This window comes from Mus musculus, chromosome 12 (assembly GCF_000001635.26).
Source record: "Mus musculus strain C57BL/6J chromosome 12, GRCm38.p6 C57BL/6J".
Lineage (NCBI taxonomy): Eukaryota > Metazoa > Chordata > Mammalia > Rodentia > Muridae > Mus > Mus musculus.
Genome location: NC_000078.6, coordinates 77,333,200 through 77,353,771, shown reverse-complemented (window position 1 = coordinate 77,353,771; position 20,572 = coordinate 77,333,200). Strand labels below are relative to the sequence as shown.

The following is a 20,572-nucleotide window of genomic DNA, read 5'->3' as shown; positions in this document are numbered from 1 at the left end:
GGAAAGCCTTTTGTGTACTTTGACTGAGAGGAGGGAGACAGAGCAACAAATCCTTAAATTCAGAACAAAAGGATGTCATCTTGGGACGTTAAATTTTAATAATACAGTGACAAATCTAGAGGTACAGATGCTTCTTAAGACCAATGCAAAATATAGTCCTAAATTCCAATTTATCTGTGCAATAATCAAACTTCTGAGCTAAGTAATGTGTAAGAACTAAGACATGAAAGGCACAAATTGGACATGTGTGAATAATTTATAATCAGAAACAAATAATCCCCATATAAACTGAGGGTTGAATAAAATTCATTCAAGTTTCATCACTCGATAGATTTTATTAAAGATATCAAGTTCTGGATACTATAATACAATTAGTAATATATCTGCTCCTTCAGCACACTGACTTCAGATTCAATTCAATAGACAAATGTAAAAATAAAATTAACACATTGTGATAAATGTGTATAATGGCAAGAATAAATGATAAGTGCTGAGAGAATACATGGAAATGGTACCTTATGGGGATGAAAAGGACCAAGAAAGAACTCTCAGAGAAAGTTGAAATGTTAAAGAATCGGTAACACTCATGAGAAATACTTCAGGAAAGGGCTAGGGAGACTTCTCAGTGGATAAAGTGCTTGCTACTTAAGTGTAAGGATGGGAGTTCAAATCCCATTTGCCCACATAAACGCTAGGTAAACTTGATGGCCCATATTCCAGAAATCAAAAGGCAAAGAGACAGGAGATTCCTAGAGCAAGCTGGTTACCTACATTACTTGTACCCATGAGTTCTGGGACAACTGAGAGACCCTGCTTCAAAGAAGAAAAAGAAAAACCGATCCGGGTGTGGTGGCGCACACCTTTAATCCCAGCACTCGGGAGGCAGAGGCAGGTGGATTTCTGAGTTCAAGGCCAGCCTGGTCTACAAAGTGAGTTCCAGGACAGCCAGGGCTATACAGAGAAACCCTGTCTTGAAAAACAAAACAAAACAAAAAAAAAGAAAAACCAAGAAGATTCTCATATCAACTTCAGGTCTCCACATGCACCTATGCATACAGAAATGCATGTTCTGAAAATGCTTAGGAAAGCTGAGCAGGGCTAAATCAGCATAACAGGGAAAGTATACAAGAATACATAGACGCAAAGCATACTGATTTTGGAGAACTGAAGGTTACTCAACCTACAGGCTGAAATTTAGGATGCAAATTATGAAATACTGAGAATAAATGTTAGTGAAGCAAACAATACCACGAAATGCTAATATTATAGACCTACCTAAAATAATTAAACATATTTTTATCAAAATGTTTCACAATAGTATACAATTTCTAGTTGAAAATCGGATGACTTCCTTTAGGATCTTAAATAGCCTTGAGCTCCTGAACCTCCTGTTTCGACCTCCAAAGTGTTGCTATTACAAGTATGTGCTACCGTGCCTAATTTATGCAGTGCTGGAGATTGAATCAAGGGCATCCACACACTAGGTAAGTATTGTTCCATGACAACTCCATTCCCAGAGCCACATAAACTTTAAGTGAAAAATTCATATATGTTTATCATGGTAATATGGCATTACCGTAAAATAAAACATATATACAACTACAATTAGAAATTCAGGACCTTATATATGGTTTTAGTTGGGTGGGAGAAAAAAATGCTGGTCTAACTTACCATGCTAACATTTATGTTACTTTACAGTTCAATCTTCATGTGACAATATAGTCGAGAACATTGTCCTGTTTTTCTTTACCCTCAATGAAAACTCAAAACTACAACTTATAGTTAGGCAACAATATTCTAATAGTTTCAGGAAGATATAGTAGACAATACAAGTTGTATTCTACCCAAACTAAGAAAATAAAAGTCTGTTAAGCTGTCAATATATTGATAGAATAAGCCAGGTGTGGTGGCGCATGCCTTTAATCCCAGCACTCGGGAGGCAGAGACAGGCAGATTTCTGAGTTCGAGGCCAGCCTGGTCTACAAAATGAGTTCCAGGACAGCCAGGTCTATACAGAGAAACTCTGTCTTGAAAAATCAAAAAAAATATATATATATATATTATATACATATATATAAACAATTGATCTCTAGTAATAATCAAATATCACATATTATATACTAAAGATCTTTGAAAACAGATTAGATGAGATTTTAATTGGACAGAAAGGCTAAAAAAAAAACTGGGCAGTATGGCACATTTTAATCCCAGCACTTGGAAGGCAAAAGCAGGTGGATTTCTACAGAGTTCCTGGACAGCTGGAGTTACACAGAGAAACCCTAGCTTTAAAACATAAAGGAAGGAAGGAAGGGAAGAAAAAAGGGAAGGGAAGGGGGAGGGAGAGAGGGAGGGAGGGAGGGAGAGAGGGAGGGAGGGAGGGAGGGAGGGAGGGAGGGAGGGAGGGAGGGAGGGAGGGAAGAACCAGAAGAAAGAAAAGAAAAAAAGAAATTAAAAGAAAGCAAGGTTAGGATGAAAAAAATTAAAAATTTAAATTTTAAATTTTAAAAGTTGTCTTATATTCACTGACACAAATATCAACAACAACATTCTACACTTTTCTTTCAATAGTTCATGCTATTAAAAAAATCTATGGCTGCATAGTTAAGGTAAATATCACAAAACCAACAATCTCTTAAAATGAGTACAATACAGAATGCCAAATAAATACTTTGTATTTATGTCTTGTTTTCTTCTGGTCCAAGGTCTTCTCCATGCTAGGAATGTACTCTATTCACTACATTTCATACTTCGACCCACGTGAACTCTCATTTCCCCCACAACATATGATGCTCTACATTTAAGCAGGAGATGATATATAAATACTTAACTTCACTGGTGTCCTACAGATGCCTGCAACAACCTATAGTAAATTGCTAAGATGACTCACCACTAGTAACAGTTTTCTTTTTTTGTTATGAACTTTTGATCACAGTAACATGAATATCAAATTACTATGCTTTAGAAAAATGATTCTCAAACTATTTCTTTTCTTCAGGGAATGCGGTCATTTGTAGGTTTTCCATGGATAGGTCCATATCCATATATATGCAGAACTAATTAGACTCAGTGAGTTTTAAAAACAAAAAAATAAAGATGAGAAGGGTGATGCATCAGGAGTCTGGAGTGGATATGATCAAGATACGTTGCATACACCCACTGTGTGTGTGTACATTATATACACACACATTTTATATTTGTGTGTAAAGTGTATGTTTTAAAAATGAGTTCTGAGTTCCATCCCCAGATTTGTTATTTAGTATGTCTAGAGTGCAAGCCAAGAATCTAGATTCTAAGGAGTTTCAGGGTAATGGTAAACTATTGCTGACAGACACTGAGAATTGCTTCAGCAGCTTCCATGACAACATAAGTCTAATTCTAAGCCATTCTAGCACCACACTTTTGTCCTTATCAGAAAGAAATGTATCTTACAGAGAAAATAAGCAATTTGTTTTAACGTTTAACATAATGTATAAAATACCCAGTTTCTCTTTTTTAAAGTTTCAAAAACATCCATCACCTGGAAGAACAAACTATGATTTTACAAACTTTAAGCATCAATGATAATCTTAATAATTAAGGTTGGGCTAAAGTAAGACTTGGAGAGAGGAAGGTGGGGTTCAGTGGAGAAGACACATGAGGCTGGCCACCTGCATGTTTACCCTCCTATAATTACCACAAGTCTTCCTAATGTTTATTCTTTGATGTAAAAAAAAAAGCACACATTTTTTCTAAAAGTTTAACCAAAAAATATCAAGATATTTGCAAAACTAAATAGTGTTACAAATTTTCCTCTTAAAGAGTTTTACATTTGGCTAAATAAATGTCCCCAACAAAAATCAGTCAAGATAAAAGAAGGAAGAGGAAAGAAAGGGAAGGGAGCACTTGTCTTTAATTTCTCTTGAAATTTGTATTAGAAGTATAAATAATTGTATTCCTTTAAAAAATGACAGGGACAGCAATATAGCTCAGTGGGTCAAAGATCTTGTCACCCAATCCTGACTACAGGAGTTTGATCCCTGGAGTCCACTACAGGTAGGAGGAGGGTATTGACTCCACCAAGCTGCCCTTTGACTTCCAAATGAGGGCAATGACATGCACACCCCTGCATGTACATATCATAGAAACAGTAATACTTTTTTTCAATAAAAAGTTTAAAAATATTTCACAACTTAATCTTTGTGACACATTGCTTCCAAGAAATTAGAACAGAAAGACCAACAGGCCTATATAAGCTCTTTTTTTTTTTTTTTTTTTTTTTTTTTTTGTAGTTGTTGTTGTTGTTGTTTTTGGTTTTTGGTTTGTTTTTTTGGTTTTTGGTTTTTGGTGTTTGGTGTTTTTTTGGTTTTTGGTGTTTCGTGTTTTTTTGGTTTTTGGTTTTTGGTTTTTGGAGACAGGGTTTCTCTGTATAGCCCTGGCTGTCCTGTAATTACTTTGTAGACCAGGCTGGCCTCGAACTCAGAAATCCACCTGCCTCTGCCTCCCTGGTGTTGGGATTAATACATGTCCAGTACACTGACATCCTAAAGACTCTAAAACAAGTCCTAACAGAGATCATAGGAGAGTAACTTTATGAAAGAAGACTGGGGAAAGGCTCTGAGAAGTTTATTTGCCATAGTCCTTGAAGACATGGCAGACCTTCAGTAGATGGAGAAAGAGCATAGAGAAGGAGATAGGAATGTCAATGTATGCACATTTATAAATGCACAAATGCAAGACACATGTTAAATTGCTTGAGTCTCTAAATATAAGAAATTTTAAAAATAGAACACTTAAATCAAGTCTACTGTATCTCTGAGGATTAATAAACCCATGTCTGGTATAGGAAATGTAGGCTGATGCATAAAGAAGCAGCTAATTGCTCTTCTAATTTAAGACTTTGTAACAGGCTGCAGACACTATGACCAGCTTCCAGATGGTTACTCTGCACTTGGGGTAAGTGAGCAGCTAAAGAAGCATGAACCTAAGTTGCAATTTCTATAAACCTTGTTTGTTTGGTTTTCAGTAAGAAAAAGATCAGGCAAAGGTATAACATCTCAAAGCAGTGGTTCTGTGCATTCAAATGTGTTGGGAAACAAAAGTAAAAGGAGTAACAAATATAACCTCTCTTAGATGATTATCAATAACCAATTAACCAAAGTTTCTATACTACTATGCTATTATATAGGATACTTTAAAATGCTTTTAATATATAGTATATATGATGTTCTTGTTCATTGGTACATGTGTTCTAAGCATATATTCTAGAAAGGCTAAATGCTGGGAATAAACACTTCAAAGTAACAACTGCAATCAAAAGCTTATATACCAAATCCAGTTACTCAAGTCAGCTTTATTTTTATTCTAAACTGGTTCTATTATTAGGTAAATAGACTAAATACTATTTCCTTGGTAAATTTCATCTAACATTTCTGAAATACCTAGAAATATTGCAGGCACATTAGGAACAGTAAAAAGACACATGTTCCAAAGGCATACTGCATCCTTAGGCAGATTTAAATTACTCTCTGAAACCATTGCTATGGTTTGGATAAGTGCCCCCTTCCCTGAAAAAAGAGCATATGTTAAACACAGAGCTGTCATTCTGTGGTACCACTGGGAGACTGTGGGAACTTTAAAAGGTAAGGCATTGGAAGAATAAGGAACTATAGGAACTCTACCTTTTCCCTCTCTATTTAACTTCCCTGTCCCTATAGCATGAGCAGCCACTTCTGCCATGTGTTTCCAGCATGATCTCCTTCACCAGAGGCACAAAAGCAATGGCCCAACTGCCTGGAATTTAATCTCTGGGCCTACATCAGGAGTACCTAGCCAGCCAGAGCTACATGGTGAGACCCATCTCAGAAAAGAAAGAAGATGAAAGAAAACCATGTGGGCGCTGGAGGGCTTAACAGTTAAGAATACTTGTTGCTCTTGCACAGGACCCAAGTGCAGTTTCCAGTACCTATATGGTAGCTCACAAATATCTGAAACTCCAATTCCAAAAGATCAAAAGCATTCATCTGACCTTTGAGGGTACCAAGCAACCAAGTATACAAACCATACACGCAGGGGAAACACTCACATACATTAAATTTAAAACATGTTTAATTAAGCCCCTAAGCTAAATCTTCACACATTTTTTAATTTAACACAAACACACTTTAAGTGGCATTTGTTTAAGGAAAGAAGTCTGAACATTGAGATGCTGCATGTGAAATCTTTCTCCAAAACTGGTGTCTTTTCACTAGGGGCCTTTCTGGGTAGTGACAATAACTGCAATCACTGTATTCTAAATACAGCTAAGGGTGAACAAATAAAATTTTCACATATGTAAAAGCATCAACTTAAAAAAGGTTAAAGTCATAGAGTTGAGTTCAAAGAGCCAAGTTATGAGGGGAAAAAAAGCCTGTGTGCTTCTGTCCATATATCTGTTTCTATATGCATATACATAATTCAGATATAAAATGCATCTACCTAGATCCACTATCTCTAAAGCTGTATATCGGATGGTTTCTTTGTCAGCCTACCATATCTCCTTTCCCTAGGTACCATTCAGCTCCAAACACAAAGCTATCTAAAGGAAACTGGGAGAGAAAACACAAATATTTGAACAAATTAAAAAGCAAAAGAAATCTGAGATATGGAGTAAGTCCATTAAGACTTAGAAAGCAAAGTCAGCAAGGACCAGAGAATAGTATCGGCAACTAGATTTTCATTTCAGAGCCTGTCTTTACCCACATGTAATATGCATAATAATTCAAACACTGAAAGAGACAAGAGCTAATAATGAGAACATCTGATTCACACAAGTTTTGAGATAACAATTTTTTCTATAAATGTCCAGATAAAAAAGAGCTTAAGGTTCATTGCTACAAAACCTAATATTATCCTCTGAATTTGTCCCCCTGTTCCTCCAACACACACACACACACTCCCCACTCAAACAACCAAAAAACAAAAAAGCATTCTTAGCCTGGAAGTCATCAAAAACAAAAATGGATAGAGGAACTGGATTTGTTCCACTGGCCAGTTTGCCAACTTTTAAACCCAAGCAAGATTAAAGGGGGTGGGGGTGGGGGAATCTATCTTTAGCAAGACAGTTACTACAAGGATCCCTAGGGAGAACGAAACCAAAATTATTTACTCCCATGAAAGCTTAATTTATTGTTGGGAATTCCACTTGCATTTTTATCTGTATTTTGAATGAAATTATCAAGCATTCAACAAAATACATGCTTCCAAGTCAACATCAACAATCCATCTGTCACTTCATAAACAAAGGCTATTCATAACCTAGGCTTTCTGCACTCATCTTTATTAAATTAAAAACCCATATTTAAAAACTAGAGATAGATAGTTAGATAGATAGATGATAGATAGGTAAAGATTATATGAAAAAACAGAATATAAAATAAATAAAACTAAAGGCAAGTTCAAAATACTCCTTGAAATTTAAAGTTTTATCAAGCTGCTCTTGAACAGTCACATTCACATGGAAAAATGAAAGAATAAGAGCACACATCAGACAACAGACAAGCAAAAATAATTTTTAAATAAGCAACTTCTTACCCCCTCATAAGATTGCAGCCTTGGACACAGTCATCCATCTAGCTGACTTCTATTTGAATCATCTTTGTTGGGGTAAGAAGTGAACAGAGTGTGGAAATGAAGAGGGAAAGAAATTTTCTCTGCACAAAAGAATTCCAGCTGATTCTATAAATAAGTGAAATTTTCTGGAGCCCACACTACACAATGTACAACTCCATATATAGACTTCCCTACTCATTATAGCAAGACCATCTAAAGGAGCCTTTAAAATATTTTCTAGCAGCCTTATTTATAATAGCCAGAAGCTGGAAAGAACCCAGATGCCCCTCAACAGAGGAATGGATACAGAAAATGTGGTACATTTACACAATGGAGTACTACTCAGTTATTTAAAAGAATGAATTTATGAAATTCCTAGCCAAATGGATGGACCTGGAGGGCATCATTCTGAGTGAGGTAACACATTCACAAAGGAACTCACACAATATGTACTCACTGATAAGTGGATATTAGCCCAAAACCTAGGATACCCAAGATATAAGATACAATGTGCTAAACACATGAAACTCAAGAAGAATGAAGACTTAAGTGTGGACACTATGCTCCTCCTTAGAATTGGGAACAAAACACCCATGGAAGGAGTTACAGAGACAAAGTTTGGAGCTGAGACGAAAGGATGGACCATCTAGAGACTGCCATATCCAAGGATCCACCCCATAATCAGCTTCCAAACGCTGACACCATTACATACACTAGCAAGATTTTATCGAAAGGACCCAGATGTAGCTGTCTCTTGTGAGACTATGCCGGGGCCTAGCAAACACAGAAGTGGATGCTCACAGTCAGCTATTGGATGGATCACAGGGCTCCCAATGGAGGAGCTAGAGAAAGTACCCAAGGAGCTAAAGGGATCTGCAACCCTATAGGTGGAACAACATTATGAACTAAACAGTACCCAGGAGCTCTTGACTCTAGCTGCATATGTATCAAAAGATGGCCTAGTCGGCCATCACTGGAAAGAGAGGCCCATTGGACATGCAAACTGTATATGCCCCAGTACAGGGGAATGCCAGGGCCAAAAAAATGGGAATGAGTGGGTAGGGAAGTGGGGGGGAGGGCATGGGGGACTTTTGAGATAGCATTGGAAATATAATTGAGGAAAATATGTAATAAAAAATATTAAAAAAAATTTCTAATCCAAATGACAGAGGCTACACATCAGAGTAAGAGTGTACTCATGGCAAAGTACATTTGTTATTTGTTATATTTGTTATGGTGAGATAGAATACTCTTACATGTTAACTAGGTCAGGTTCACTGGTAGTCTGCCCATGTCAAATGTGGATATATTTGTTTAACTAATTTTGTTTGCCTGACCTATTACTCTAAGAGGGGCAATGCAGTTTTTAGTTATTATTAACAGTCTTATCTACTTCTCTTTGCCTTATGTATCAGACACTGCTGTCAGGTACACACAAGTTAAGGCTCAGTACGTTTTAATAATTATTCCTTTACCATTTTTGCAATGTTAGTTCTCCTCTGTTAAATTTGTTTATTGATAAATAAGGGGTCAAGGAGTCTGATACAGAAAGTAAGTTCATTATCACATATGATCTGGCCTGCTAGATCCTTACAAAGAACAGCAGGTGCTGGAGGAGTGTTGAGACATTTTTTTGTTCTGTCTTGCCATTTCTACTATAGCAAATGTTAAGAAAATAAAGATGCAGGAATAAAAAGAAAACCTAACACCAGTTCTTACATCATTTCCTACTGTAACTCAGCACCCAGGAGATGAAATATAACAAAATGAGAACATCTTCACAAAATTAACAGCAGCTGTGGCTCTACTCTGAAAAGAATTATAATCATTTTACTACGTCTATGTATTGGTAGACTTAGCATTATAAAATATTTATAGGCTTTTGTAAAATTATTGTATTTTACATCCAAATTAATTTAAGCTTGCTCCTTCTCAAAAAGTGAGTCTATTCATATCTATGTTAGACCTCATGTCAAATCTACTCGTGACAAGAGACTAATAATCAACACTCAAAATTTCTACAGACATGCTTCCTAGAATATGAGCATTTGTTACCAAGTCCAATGGCCTGAGCTCATGGTGAGGAGAGAGAACCAATTCCCACAAACTGTCCTCTGACATTCACATAAAAGCACTGGCAGAGCCATGCCCACATGCACACACATATATGTGCACAAAAATAAAACATAATTTTCATAAAGCCAGAAAACAAGGAAGGGACTGGAGGAGGAGTAAGACACAGGCAAGCAGAATGTAAGGGGAAGAGTTCAGGGGTAGAAAGGCTTAGACAGACGGGAGTGGGCAGCACGACAGGGTATCAGAACAGGGAGGATTAATCAGGATAAAGGAAGTATAATGGTCATATAAAATGACCATATGGAAAGTAAGACATGCCCATACATGTGATAGGAGCTTGACTATATAGGTGATAACCAACTGCCCTCTAACTAGATTTAAGTCCTATGAGAGGAGGTGACAAAGAATGAACGATAATCTGGCTAACAACCCAGGTTTGAAGAGACCATTGACCTGTGGAGAGTTATTTCTGATGGAAATCTGGGACGTGTGTTCCAGTAGGCAGCAAACTGCCTTCTAAATAATTATGCATACACCCACAGACAAAAGCAGCTCCCCGCCTTAATCAGAGAAGCTTCTCCTTTGTCCCGGTAAATGAAAAGATTCTGCTCAAGGTGAAGAGAATAAGCAAAAGTTGTATGCTCAGCCCTAAACATGTCACTTGTATCCCCCCCCTCTGAGGCTCAGGTAACAGTGCAGAAGAAGGGCCAGGAAGCATGTAAAAGCTAAATCAAGAAAAGTTCTGAAGGACTGCAAGATACATTCTCTAGACTCAACATTATCAATGTAATCACAACTTACAATAACTGCAGTTACCTGAACTAGGCCCAGAAACAATGGCCGTATCAACAATGAGTTAAGGAAAAGAAAAGTGTGCAGAGGCCTCTGCCCTGTATCCCTGAACTACTGCTTATTGATAGAGTCCGGAAGAGGGACTATCTTTAATTGTGTAACCACCATGTTCCAACAGGCAGCTTTAACCCCATGGTCACAGAGATGGTCCTGGTTACTTTTATAGAGAGGGCAGGAACATGAGAGTGGGTGGCAATGTGTGAGGGTAGAGACACACGGAAAGGTGAGGTATGGGGATGGGGTCTAGGGTCAGCATATATGGCATACATGTACGAAATTATTCAAAACAATTAAAATAAAAATTAAAGAATTTTTTTAAAACCCACATAAAAATCATTACTTTTAGAAGGCAAAGGCAAAAAAGCCCAGTAATGACACATTTCTAACAAGGAAAGAGTCTGTATTTTTTACAGTACTTTTACATGCAATGCTTGGCATATAACTAATACAGATGTGCAAAATGAAAAGGTATTCACTAATCAAATGAAAACTCAGCAGAAGTAAATCAAAAGGTGATCTAGAAATTGAAATGAGCAGAAAATCATGGTTACACTAGGATAAATATTAAAAGAAATTTAGAAATCATTGACAGTTTTTATTAATTATTATTTTGTGCATGTATCCCTACATATGCACCCCATGTCCAGAGAGGCCAGGAGAGAGCATGGGATTCCCTGCAACTGGAGTTTTAAAAGGCTGTGAGCTACCATATAGGTTCTGAGAATTATACCTAGAGTCTCTGGAAGAATAGACAATCCTCTTACCCACTAAGCCATCTCTCCAGCCCTAAAAACAAACTTTTAAAAAAGAGAATATCCAAAGAAATTTGAAAAGTTCAAAGAAATAAACTTGATATTGTAGAATCAAAATATCAAATATATCACATTTTCTAACAAGAGATAAGCTGGAAGATAGCTGAGTAGAAAATACACAAAATAAAATAACAGAGTCACTAGATTAGCAAAGATGCAATAAAAGCTTGTAACACTGTAAAAGGAGGTTTAATAATTCATGCATTTTTAGTTCTAGAAGGAGAAATGAGAAAGACTAAGTCAGGAACCATATTTGAACTCCTGAAATTGATCTTCAAAGACATCAACTCCCATATTTAAGGAGTCCAGCAAACTACAAACTGGGTAAAAGAAAATCAAGGTGTAATAGGTACATCACACTCAATTGATTAATATCTAAGACAAAAAGAAAAACATATATGCAGCCAAAGACAAAGGTTTACTATGATAACTGCAGAATTCTCAACAGAGTGTAATGATGCTTAGAAATCTGGACTGAAATAAACCCACAGAAATGTTCTCAGGCAGAGGAGTCTTTTCTCTTAGGAAAAATAAGACATTCTAGTAGCAAAAGGAATAACAACAGTATTTTATAAGTATGACATACATAGAATGATATTTAAAATATTGCCAAATTCTGTACTTTTGCTTAAAAAATAATGTCCAAAAATAAAACTTTAAAAAATGAAAAAAAAATCTGAAATAATCTATTGCCCTGAAAACAAGCATCATAAAAATTACTAAAAGATAAGATATGCTTGAAGCTAGGGGAATATTCCAAAACTAAACTATAGGAAGAAAACAGTAAACATAAAAGGGATAAAATGTAGTCAAGCCTAAGACTAGGTTTTTCTACTTTAATTCACTTTTGAATGTTTGAAAACTGTTAACACTGAATTTATAGAACATAACTTCTTAGACTTTCTTCTTTTTTACCACACCCCAAAGGGGAAGGAAACTTTATGTGATAAACACCAGACATCACAGTTTTGTGACTTGTGACTGGATACCCACTGAAATCACTTACAAGTACTGAGTAGGACAGGGTTTAAATGGCATACCAATGATTCCTAGTCACATGTCTGGGGTGGGGGCCATGAGAAGCAGACAAGACAGTCTATGCTGGCGTCAACACTGAAGGGAAAACATACAAGACTTTCAAAAGCTTAAGTAACAGATGCTTCCCTTCAAATCTGTGCTTCTATTAATATTCAGGATCCCTAAAGGATCCCAATTATTGTTGGGAAGCAACAATTTCATTTTGAAGAAAATGAAAACAAAAACAAACAAACAAACAAATAACCCAAGTCTCTCCCTAACTTCTGTTATCATAAATTCTAAGCAGTAGCATCAATGTTAACTAGCAAAGAACATTATGAAGAAAAAAAAGTCTTCACTTTGGGCATGTTTGTTTCTATATGACAATGATTTTCTTCTAAATCATCCTTATTTATAGCATCTAGACAACAGATCATATTACCAGCATAAAAAAAAATTCAAAGCAGTTATTTTTCTGACATTTCATTTTTGCAAACAATTAATTAAGGTTTTAGGCTCCAGGTTTACATTGACAGAACGATGGGAGAGAAGGTTTTAATTGTTTGAGAATTTCACATATGCATATATTTTGATATAGTTTGTTTTTAAAAGTAATGAAACAACAACGGTCTATAAAACACCACAACAAAGGCATCCAAATGGAAGAGGCTTTAAATTTTTGAAAATTACAAGACTTTTTAGAAATTCCAGAGCAATGCAAAAATATTAAGAATAAATAATAACAAGGAAGAATTTAATTTTACTATATGTGCGTTGTATATGTGTACAATGCAAATACAGCAGGTGTATGTATGGAGTGGACATCAGGTGTCTATGATCCCCTTGGGACGGGGTCTTTCTCTGTTTTGGCTAGGTTGGTTCCTCAGAGAGCTCCTGTGAGCCTCCTTTCTCTGTCACAAAATTCTGAAGTGACAAACCCATACAGCCATGCAAAAAAGTCCATGGGTACAGGAGATTCAAAGTCAGGTCCTTATGCTTCACAACAAACATTTTAACACACTGAGCCATCTCTCCAGCCCCAAAGGGTATATTTTATAAACACTAAGATACCCATTCAGAGTTGGTATAATGAAGCTGGAGAGATGACTCAGAGTTCAGAGTAGAGGCTGCTTTTCCAGAGGATGTAGGATTTGATTCCCAGCATCTTACGGCAGCTCACCAACATCCGTAATGTCAGTTACAAAGGATATGATACCTCTGGCCAAGACCAGGCTCACACATCGTGTACAAACATACATGTAGTCAAAACACCCATATAAATAATATGATATATTTTTAAAAGTTGATATACCTTATGGTGAAAGACAGAATAATAAAAGATTGGGATTCAAAAGACAAAAACAGGAGATAAGACAAATGGGGAAGAAATTTAGCAGGGTAAAAAGATGTAAACCCAGAAATAGAATTCAATACAAAAGGCTAAAACAGTTCAGTAAGATGAGGCTCTCAGACTTGGAGGAAAAAAGATGAAACACTATCCTATTAAAAAGAAGCACTTTGAATACTTAAATTTGTGTCTAAATGTAAAGGCACACATCAGTTAAGGTTTAAAACACTAACCAAACACATGCAAACACTAACCAAAAACAAAACACCAAAAGCAAACAAACAAACAAACAAACCTAACAGTATTAATATTAAATAAGTTAACTTTATACACAAAAAGGTTTTGCTTAAAATAAGAAACCTGTGATAAGGGGTTAAATCACAGAAAACAAGATAGTACTGAGTTAGTACTCAACAAATTAAACAGCAGATGAAAAGAAAAATTAGAACTGAAAGGAGATAGGAACAACCATATCTTTAAATTAGCAAAACAAGCATTTAAATATTTTACACCATGCATGAACTCAGAAAATCTGATCACCGCAATCAACTAACCTAACAAACAATACACTATAGAAAATTAGAGCCAATAACAGCAGGTTATATGTTTTTCTTAAACATTAACCAACAAAAGTCACTTACTAGGCCATAAAGTAAAACTTGAACTAAAATAATGCAGAATTATAACTTTATTTGGTTGAAAAATGCAAAAATCCAAAATGATAAATAAAACAGCCCAATGTACTAATTAAGTAAAATACTAGGTAACTATGATATGGTGCGAACAGATCACAATGAATATTTGAAACTATTTTTATTGGATGACAATGAAAAGGCAACATTGTCAGAAGCTGTAAGACACAGATTAATTTAAAGTGAAGCTGCTCAGGTATATACAGGTATATACATCCCTGATCCAAAATGCAAAATTCAAATTAAATCAGAATTTAAAACTTTTTAAAAAGCTTTATCAGAACTCTAAAAGTTTCCAATTTCAAAGCATTTCAGATTCTGCCAGTAAAGTTGATGGAAATATTCCCAAATAAAAATAGTCCAAAATCTAAAATATGTTCTAGTCCCAGGCATTGTGAATAAAGGATATTCAATCTACATTAAAAAGAAGCAACTTTTAAAATCAGTGATATAAGCTTCCTAAGAAAGCTTAGAACAGAAAAATAAATCCCAAAGAAAGGGTAAGAAAAGAAATTATCAAACTAAGAGTAGAAATCAATAAGGCAGAAAGCAAATATATAACAGAGAAAAAACATAGAACATAAAAACATACAGCTGAAAGTCTTCTAACACTAAAAATCTGTGCTACCCAGATAGAGAAGAAACACTGAACGAAAAAAGATTTTGACTAAACATGTAACTAAATCATCCTGGATTGCCTAGCCAGAGTCAGAGATGTTTACAGTCATATATAACAACAGAAATAGCCTGAGGCCATCCTAAATTTTAAAAATCATAAGTGGTTGTTTTAAGCTGTAATATTACTTTGTTATACTATGCTCCATTATACTACATTATATATTATATACACACATATAATTTTACTTATATATATTTATATACTTAAAACCCCAATTTTAAGCAAAAATAATAATAAATAACTATTTTAAAAGCCAGCAATGAGGTTGGATAGATGGCTCAGGAAAAGCTGAGCTCAGAACCCAGGACACACAAAAGAAGCCAGGCTAGGTGTGGGCCCACACATGCCTGTAGTCTAATGGTATACACAGAAAAATCACCGGAGCTTGTTAGTCACTAGCCTGGGTTCCATGGTCAATGCTCTGTCCCTAGGGAAAAGATCCTCCTCTGGCCTCCACAAATCTCCACAGGAACATGCCGTGGAGATAGCAAAGATGATAGGTACACAACATACACATGCACCTCCCTCCCCCAACCCACCAACCCCACCACACACATACACCACAAAGAAAACTGGAACCAGACTCAAATACGCTATCAAAACTTAGCAAGTAAATACATGAAAAGAATCTTCAACACTCTTAACTACAGAAGTGAACACTGAAACTTCAATGAGATGATACTATATACCAGTTTTAAAGGATGACATAAAAATCACTACCAGTAGCAAGCACTAATATGACAGAAATTAGATAGTGCTGTTTAATGAGTCAGAGAGATATCAAAAGATCCTGAGAGAGAGTGAAAAAATTATGTAAGCCCTTAGACTTGTGTCCAAAATTGACCTCACTAATGGCAGGGAGTAAAAGTTTAACTCACCCCATTGTTCCAGGATGTACTAACCACAAAGAAGTTTAACTTGCTCCATTGTTTCAGGAAATGGTCGTACAGAATACTCTAACTGTTCCTTGAACCCATTATGCTTGTCAAATGCTATAGCCCAATACCAGGTGTTTGCGGTTTCTGCCTTTATAAACCCCTTACCCCTTGAGCTTGAGGTTGACTCCTCTACCCCTGAGTGGGATAAGAGTCGTCCCCAGTGCACTGGCCTTTCCCGATTAAACCTCTTGCTGTTTGCATCAAGATTGGTCTCTCATGAGTTCCTGGGCGTCGCGTCATCCTGGGACTTGAGTGAGGGTTCCCCTGTTTCAGAGGTCTTTCAATACAAAATGTAAATATGCATGTTCATATGGGTGTGTGTGCATGTCTGCAAAGGTCAGAGGTCAATATCAGATGCCTTCTTCCATCACTCTCTAACCTTAATGAAACAGTCTCTCACTGAACCTGAGGCTCATATGCTGAGTCTGGCCTGGCCATGTAAGGGACAGAATGTCGTGGTTCCTGCCTCTGGAATAGCCAGCAGAGCGTGGGCCTCGAGTGTTGATTGTTGCTGTGAGAAACCAAACAAAATCCAAATTGAATTTAGGCTGCATCTTAGAGAACCTGACCTAAGGTTAAACTTGAGTTAAACAACCTGTACCTAACACTGGTCCCCAGGTCACTCCACAATAACCACCAATCAAGAAGAAAGCAGAAGTTACAGTTGTGCCTAAAGATATTTACTTACAAAAGTTTATGGTTTGGCTACCAGTACCAACCAATCATTTTAAAGGGCAAAAAATTCTATAATAGGCCTCCAATCAGATGTATGCCAAACTGGATACTCCCTTGCTTGTTTTCTTGCCTCTATGAGTGCTTGCTTGAAACTAGGCATCAGTGTGTCAGTGTGGTAAATGACTCCATGATAATCAGAAACAGCAAGTCCCAGAGGTGAGTCTCAGCAAAATGGTAAATGCTGCATGACTATCAGGACAGTCCATAAGGCTGTGGGAAAGAACTCTGAAAACATGAGTTCAAAGATATATCATTTCTCAACTATGTGAAATATGAGGATTCAACATGAATTGTGTAATGAGCTTCACAGAGCTAATGGAACAGAGGCAGCTGCACTATGACCCAGCTTGTCGGAAAGATATTAAGGAGATAAAGAGATTTAGGGAGCTGTTATCTCTTACAAGCTCTTACTAAGTTGTTTGTGCTTACAAATGCAGGCAGATTCCTAAGTTCAAGGTCAGCCTGGACAGATGGAGTTTAGGTCCAGGCTCAGGCATGGTAGGAATGGTAATTTCTGGGTGGGGTACCACCCAGCTATCTTATTCTCTGTGCTTGTGATTGTTGACTCTTTCTAAGAATCAAAAGGCTGGGGTCCTGGGATGCTGACTGATGGGATAATCAAAAGGGAACCTGTGGTAACTGAACTGATATGTAAATAGATGACTGGGCTTTTGATTGCAAGAAATGAGCTATCCAGAGTTTTTAGACTAGGAAGGGAAAACTGTCTCTAGCAGAATATAGAGAGAAAATCTGGAAAGCCATCTTGAGCAGAACACAAGCTGTCAACTTGGACCCACAATTTGACTTTGATTCATTCCACAACTCCCAGATAGATACCCCTTCTTCAGAATCCCTCTCCAAGCTGATGTTGTTAATCCTTGACATTCATAAATTCAACTAGGCTGGCTGGCCAATAAACTCCAGAAATCTACCTGTCTCTATGCCCTAACCTCAACCCATCCTCAGTTCTGGATACATACTGCTGTACCCACCTTTACATGGGGACCTAAACTCAAGTCCACATACTTGTAAGACAGTAACTTTCCCAGCCCCACCATCCAACAGCTCCTTACTAAGTTAAATATGCACTTAACATATAGTATAGCAATTCCAAGCCCAAGTAATTAACTAAGGAAAAAAAAAACCTATAGCCACACAGGAACTTACTGGTCAAAGATTAATATTGACTTTGCTTGTAATTGTTTTTAAAAAAAAAAGTAGTAACTATCTAATATCTAATGACCCCAGTAGATTAAAAAATAATAAATAAATAAATAAAACCCTAATCTGTGATACATGTAACAACTCACCACTAAAAAAGAATAAAAATATTTACTTGGCAATATAAAAGCATAAAAATTATTATGCATAAAAATACTGATGAGAGCTGGTGAGATTGCCCAGCAGGTAAGAACACTGACTGCTCTTCCAAACGTCCTGAGTTAAAATCCCAGCAAACACATGGTAACTCACAGCCACTCGCAATGAGATCTGACTCCCTCTTCTGGTGCATCTGAAGTCAACTACAGTATACTTACGTATAATAATAAATAAATCTTTGGGCCTGAGTTGACTGGGGTTGACTGGAGCAAGCGGGGCTGACTGGACTGAGCAGAGGTCCTAAAAATTCAATTGCCAACAACCACATGAAGGCTCACAACCATCTGTACAGCTACAGTGTACTCTCATCCATAAAAATAAATAAATCTTTTAAAAAAAATACTGATGAATCTCAGATATATTAAGCCAAATGGAAGATCCAAGACCCCAAAGGCTGTATAGTGCATGATTTCATTTATGACACTCTAAAAAAGCAAAACATAGTGGACAGACAACAAATAAACAGGATTCATAATCAGGAAGCAGGAACAGATTTAACTAAAAGAAGCAACAGAATTCTGGAAAGAGGCAGAGTTCTGATATAACTTGATAGTGATGATTGCATAATTGTAACAAATTGCCAAAACACACTCACCTGAACACTAAAAGTAATAAATTTTACTTGTAAGGAAACTATTCATTAATGAGCCAAATAATTGTACATATTCATGTATCCCTGACACTACCACACCTATACACTGTGCTTGTACATTTATATCCTTCAGAGATATGGTTTATAATTGTCTTCTAAATTTGTCACTATCAAAAAACTGCAAATTGTAATTAGGTTAATTAACTGTTTTGAAAATTATTGTCTTGAATCTTCTAAAAACTGTCATCTCAGGCTTTTGATTTGTTTTCAAACTCCAATTTATATGCCTTTATAGAAATTATATAAATAATTCCTAAAGGAATTACCTAATTTTAAATTTATCTGAATCTATCTTCTGGCTTATGAATATGTCTTATTATAAAATATGGACATCGAACTGAGTACAAAATTACAAAATAGCTGATTAAAAAAAAAGTCTCAGTACTAACAGGTACCCGCTATCATTCGTGTCCTGGCATTAAAATGAAATCCCCATGGATGGTGTGTCTACAGCCCTACTAGTAGAGTCAACAGAAAAGCCCAGGAGACTTCTCTAATGAGGGAAAATAACCACGTATTTATTTTACTGTGTTATATGCCTATTTATAAAAATGGCCTCATTTGTTTAGTCTGTTTCTAGATTGCATTTACATTTATTAAGTATGTCAGCTCTTATGTAGTTGTTAGAAATTTAATTTAGATGTACAAAAGATTTTTTAAAAGTGGCTTAAGAGATCTTATGAGGGACTGGAGAGATGGCTTAGCACTTAAGAACAGGTACTCATCTTGCCTCTGAGTTTAGTTCCCAGCAGAGACATCAGAGGGTCCACCTGAAGCCTGTACAGCTCAAGAGTCTGATGCCCTCTTCTACACCCCATGGGCACTGGTACTCATGAGTGTAAACCCACACACAGGTTCTCACATGCTCACATAATTTTAAAATAATAAAAAAATTAATATTAAAAGACTGGTTATTTTTCTGCAAAGCAACCCATATTAATAGTAAGTTTTCCTTCATACAACAAAAATAAGGTACTTCATAGTAAGAAAAAGAAAATAAGAAATACTAGTACTGCCGAGCAGTGATAGCCCATGCCTTTAATCCCAGCATTTGGGAGGCAGAGGCAGGTGGATTTCTGAGTTTGAGGCCAGCCTGGTCTACAAAGTGAGTTCCAGGACAGCCAGGGCTATACAGAGAAACTCTGTCTCAAACCACCACCACCACCACCACTACCACCACCCCCCAAAAAAAGAAACACTAGTACTAAAGATGGAATGAGGAGAAAATTAAATGATTATTCAGTAGCCTAAATTATAAAAGAAAAAGAAAGAGAAAAAAATCTCTAGAAGGAAAGTCTCTACTGAGACTTTTAATTAAGATTTTCTGAGTCACTGCTTTTTCTGTCTTCAGCTTAGTACAATAAGAGTTTAGGCTGTGGAACTATACTACCAGAATTCAAAGACGGTTCCAATGTTTGTTAAAAGCATACTCTTGGGCAAACTAAATTACTTAACATCCTTATGATTATTCTTCTGTAAAATGATTGAAAACAGTACTAGAATCTCATGAACATATCTTGAAATTCAGTGAAACAATCTGTCTTTAGCACAGTACCTGGCATTTGACAAATTCCCAACAAATGATAGCTATTATCAGCAATGCCTAATTATGATTCTCTAAAAGCACTGTAATTTTTTTCAGCTTTTTCCTCTGTACCACTTGCTAGTAGTGCCAATTACCATCTCTAATGCAAAAGTTTTCCTATCTTTGTTTCTAGCCCTGCAGCTTTTAAGTGACAACAAGCACTATACACATGATCATTCTCAGATGTGAAGAGAATCAGAGTTGTCAGACAACTCGTAATCTCAGTAACTGTTGAGTTAC

The 20,572-nt window shown here is 36.4% G+C and overlaps 1 protein-coding gene across 7 annotated transcripts in view; it reads right to left on the bottom strand.

Moving 5' to 3' along the window:
- The window catches only part of Fut8 (fucosyltransferase 8), a 238,569-nt gene that overhangs the window by 122,227 nt on the left and 95,770 nt on the right, over positions 1-20,572 (bottom strand). The window lies entirely within an intron of this gene.